At 41.9% G+C, this 5,142-nt stretch overlaps 1 long non-coding RNA gene across 1 annotated transcript; it reads right to left on the minus strand.

Annotated features, from left to right (window-relative positions):
* Positions 1-754: 754 nt before the first annotated feature.
* Positions 755-2,910, minus strand: LOC133378299 (uncharacterized). Its single transcript, XR_009760941.1, has 4 exons — positions 2,835-2,910; positions 2,015-2,123; positions 1,048-1,157; positions 755-831 (listed from the first exon to the last, which is right to left on the minus strand). It is a non-coding gene; the product is annotated as an uncharacterized LOC133378299 (long non-coding RNA).
* Between the last annotated feature and the right edge of the window lie 2,232 nt (positions 2,911-5,142).

Consider the following 5,142-nt stretch of genomic DNA (forward strand, 5'->3'; position numbering starts at 1 on the left):
TAGCTGAAAGCACATTGACTGGAAAATTGTGCTATTGTTTCGGATCAGTTTCAGTTTTTGTAGTCTGAGGACATAGAGAAGACATATGGAGAAGCGGGGTCAACCATGTACTCTCTTGGTTAACCCTTACCTATCATGGCTTGTTAGAGCAAGTTGGGAGAGGTTGGCTGGGCCAGTTCAGGGAGTAGTAAATTTCTCACTGACACCACCTTGAAAGAGGTGGTGGGGTGTCCGTCCTGTAACAGGCCCTCCCTGGACCCTGAGATGTTAAACAACTACTGCCCAATTCCAAATATTGGACAACAGACTCAAGAGGATTGTGGCCATGCACATTCAGATGTTCTTGGATGAAGCAGATTACCTTGGTGTAATGGTTATAGTGTTGGACTGGGACCTGGGAGATCAGGGTTCAAATTCCCACTCAAGCCATGAAGTTCACTGTGTGACCTTGGGTAGTCTAACCTACTTCACAAAGTGGTTGTGAAGATAAAGTGGAGAGGAAGAGAATCATGTACACCACTTGAGCTCCTTGGAGGAAAGGATATAAATGTAATAAACAAACCAAGTCTGTTACATTTCTGCTTTAATCTGCACATTTTTTAAAAAAATTGCAAAATACATTTAATACATATTTTAATAAAAATGTAAATACATATTTTTGTCTCAAAGTCTATATTTAAAACATGTATTTTCTTTGTATATAAATGCTGGTTTTCTTCATTAATGCTGCTGAGAATGACTAAGTTCCAGTCTGCTCATTAATCTGAAAGGTGCGGATCAGATCATTTTCACGTAGGGATTTAAAAGATTGAATACCTCAAGCATCCTTACCTTTAAAAGAAATACAGCAGACATAAATCAATATGTGAAGATTCTTTGGCATGCAAACAGATGACATAAGAAAACACTTTGGCTGTTGATTACTGCCTATAAGTTTAAGGATTGGGGACCCTGCCAGAAAACTGGTTGACAAAACTAATTGAGCAGAAGACTGAAAAAGGGAGGGTTCCAAGCAACCATAAGGCAAAGCCTCCATGACTTCCTTACCTTAGAAGACAAACGGCATGGCCCTATGCATGTTTCCTTGGAAACAGGTCCCACCGAGTATAATGGGACTTCTTCCAAGACAGGATACGCAAAATTACAGCCCAAGATTCCTATAAACAAGCAATTCGTTGTTGGCTTAAGATGATCTAGGAAGCTGCCTTGTTTCATAGATACAAATGTTTCTTTTATTCATAAAAATATCTTCATTAAACATTTCCTTCCCAATCCTCTAACTGGCTAGCTCCTGCGATAGCTTATCCCATGGTCCCTCTTTTCAGGCAATGCAATTCCAGCTTTTGCCAAAGACTTGCAAAAGTCAGCGCATGGGACTTGCCAGTGGGTGGTGCCTACACCTTTATTCTGAGTGCTGACCTTTTAAGAACAGGTTGGCAGCTCTGTCCTTTCTGTTTGCTGACCTTTTCCTTCTGTTAATCCCAATGATAGTGTAAAAATATATTCTGATGCATTAAGGTTTCTTTCATTATTCAGGAGTGCTGCAATGTTCTGTGTATTTGTATTTGTACCCTTTTGGAAATATTTGTTTCATCTTAAGCGGCATTGAGAATGTCAGGGGTATTTGTTAATTGCTGCTGTTAAATGAAAAATGTCCAGTATTAATTGACATTACTCTACTGCCCAAGGATACAGAGGTTCCAAAAATCTTCCTCAGATTTGATTTTCGGATTGCCAATAAAACCTGAAGGAAAACAGCTCCATATTCAAAAGGAAGACAACTCACTTTTTAAGATAATCTCAAATTCCCAGGCTAGTGAGTTTCAGGGTAATTAAAATCCCACACGATGAGTATTACAATCCCTTTAAAAATCACCCTTATCTGCATAAATACTGTCAGATTTGCTTCCCCTCTCCCCTTTCTTGTTCCTATCTATAACCTTAATCCAAATTCCCTGCTTTAATGATTCATTACGTGTCATCTTTCTTGTCACACAGTGATATCTTTTCTTACCTGATGCTGCTATTTTGTGCTTCTGCTACTACACCTGTCATTCAGTAATCTGTGTAGGTGACAGGCATTTTGCTCATGTTTAACCGCCACGACCGTCTGCCAGCAGACACTAAAAAATCCAGTCAGGTAGACAATTATTTTCCTTTCTACTTGTACTATACACACAGGCATCCAATCTACAAAAAGCTCTACCTATTCATTGTGTTGCCTGAAATTCCACCACCATCCCCACAACTTCTGTTACCCTGCACAAAACATCCATATAAAGCCATGCTCCTGCTCTTATAGTAGTGTACATTTGTATGTTATACCTAGTGTCAGGGGCAGCTAATCTGTGGCCCTTCAGACGTTGTTGGATTCCAGCTCCCATCTTCCCTGACCCTTTGTCATGCAGGCCAGGGCTGGTGAGAGCTGAAGTCCAACAACATGTGGAAGGCCAGAGGTTGCCCACCCGTCATAGAATGAGATACTGCTATGCAGTATCAGATCAAGGGTCCACATCTAGTCCAGCACTTTGTTTCTAATAACAGCCAATGGATGTCTCTGGAAATCTCACAGGTAAGGCATGGCAACAACTTTCCCGTTATTTGCCCCAGTACCTGTCAGATTTTATGAGATAAAACAATTAGCAGAGTAAAAATGTCAAAAACAGAATGAGTAATAACCAGCCCCACCTCCACTCTCACACAGTCTAGCAGAATAAAGCAAACAAACTTTCTTCTGTAAAGTATTAGTTTACAATTAGTTTACTTATAACCTCTTCATGTATACAGAGATACAGACACAGCTTAGGAAGTCAGAAAGCAGAAATGTGGGTTACTTCATTCCATAGTTTCCATCTTCTGGCAAGCAGCCTCACACCTGTTTGCTCATGTGGTAATGGAGGATTCAAAAAGGCAGCACAGCAAGAAGAAGGAGGAAGGGGAGGGCAAAACAACAATCAAACAGGAAGCTATATCACAGCAAACTATAGTTTCCCTTCTCCTTTAACTGTACTAAAGCATGTAAAATGCTACCCCCTAGTGGCAGCATGTGAAGTTCCCTATTTCCAATAGTATCTGAGCAATTAGATTGTTATTGCTATTAGCCATTGTCCATAATCCCACACAGCCTTAAATATGTGTAAACTAGGGTTGCCAGGTTCATGGCCTGAGACTGATCCTGTATCTTTAGCAGAAGAGAAAGTCAGCCAAGTGCAGGTGTTCTTGCAACACTATAATGGGAAAAACCACAAGGTGGAATTCCCTCTGCACAACTTGTAAAGGTACAGAAGTCCTCTTTGAGGCCAGGCCTGGCAACCAAGAGGTCTTCTGTATCTTTAAAAGTTGTTTAGGGGGAAGGGAGAATTCCACCTTGTAGTTTTTCCCATTACAGAGTTGCAAGAACGCCTGCACTTGGCTGACTTTCTCTTCTCCTAAAGATACAGGATCAGTCTCAGGCCATGAACCTGGCAACCCTAGTGTAAATCCACTGATTACAAAAGGCTTAAGTGTACTTAATGGTGTGTTGGGCAGGCCTACCACCCGTTACTTTTTCTAACCATCCATGAAGCTGTCTAAACTAAAAGCCACCTCAGCTAGTGGCTGTTGCCATATTTCTTGGTAATGAATTTTGTAAATTAATGATGCATTGGATGAAGAAATTACCCCTATTCGGGTGTCTGAATGTATGCATGAGGGTGTAAACTGGGTTGAGGGATAGGGACACAAATGCAAGACCCAAGTGCAATGTCCTATAATATGCAGGATTTGCTTCAGACCTTCACTTGCTTAACGTGATCTGAAGGGGCTTCTATTTATGTTTGGCTGAACATGCTTAGAAAGCCTCCTTCCAAGCAGGAATCTTTATTTATTTATTATTTGATTTATATCCTGCCCTTACTCCCAGCAGGAGCCCATCAAGAATTTTGATAATGCAGCACTCCAAATCAAACATCTAAAGTAGAGTCAGCATGCTCAAGAATATTGGGGCAAGGTTTGTGTGCATGACTTGCCCCCCTCCCCAGTTTAAACCATCACACATTCATTCAGACATGTGAATAGGACTATTGTTTCTATTGTTTCTGTCTATCTTGAAGCCACTGTCAGGTAGCATACACATCATCAATTTGAAGCACATTTAAAGCACATTACTTATAGAATCATAGAATCATAGAGTTGGAAGGGGCCTTGTAGGTCATCGAGTGCAACCCCCTGCTCACAGCAGGAAATCCACAGCTAGAGCATCTCCCGCAGATAGCTGTCCAACCTCCTCTTGAAGACATCCAGCGAAGGGGATCCCACCACCTCCCTAGGCAGTCGGTTCCATTGCTGAACCGCCCTTACTGTCAAGAAGTTCCTTCTAATGTCCAATCTGAATCTACGCTCCTGCAACTTAAAACCATTAGACCTAGTCCTACCCTCTGGGGCAGCAGAGAACAAATCTGTACCCTCCTCTATGTGACAGCCCTTCAGGTACTTAAAGAGTGCAATCATGTCACCCCTCAGCCTTCTCTTCACCAGACTGAACATGCCAAGTTCCTTCAACCTTTCCTCATAAGACTTGTTCTCCATACCGGTTATCATCCTTGTCGCCCTCTGCTGAACCCGCTCCAACTGGTCTATATCTTTCCTAAAATGAGGCGCCCAGAACTGAACGCAGTATTCCAGATGAGGCCTGACTAATGCAGAATATAGTGGGACTATTACTTCCCTCGACCTGGAAACTATAGCTCTATTTATGCATCCCAAAACCGTCTTTGCCTTTTTTGCCGCAGCATCACACTGCTGGGTCATGTTCAACTTGCGATCCACTACAATTCTAAGGTCCTTCTCACACGCACTACTGCTAAGCCGGGTATTTCCCATCCTGTACCCGTGCATTTTGTTTTTGTGGCCTAAATGCAGAATCTTGCATTTGTCTTTACTGAATTTCATTTTATTAATTTCAGCCCAATTTTCTAGTCTATCCGGGTCCCTTTGGATTTTATTCCTGTCTTCCATTGTGTTAGCTATCCCTCCCAGTTTCGTATCATCCGCAAACTTCATAAGGCTTCCCTCCACCTTGTCATCTAAGTCATTGATAAAAATGTTGAAGAGTATCGGCCCCAGGACAGAACCCTGTGGCACTCCACTTAAAACCTCCTTCCA

Source organism: Rhineura floridana, chromosome 2 (genome assembly GCF_030035675.1).
Source record: "Rhineura floridana isolate rRhiFlo1 chromosome 2, rRhiFlo1.hap2, whole genome shotgun sequence".
Taxonomy (NCBI): domain Eukaryota; kingdom Metazoa; phylum Chordata; class Lepidosauria; order Squamata; family Rhineuridae; genus Rhineura; species Rhineura floridana.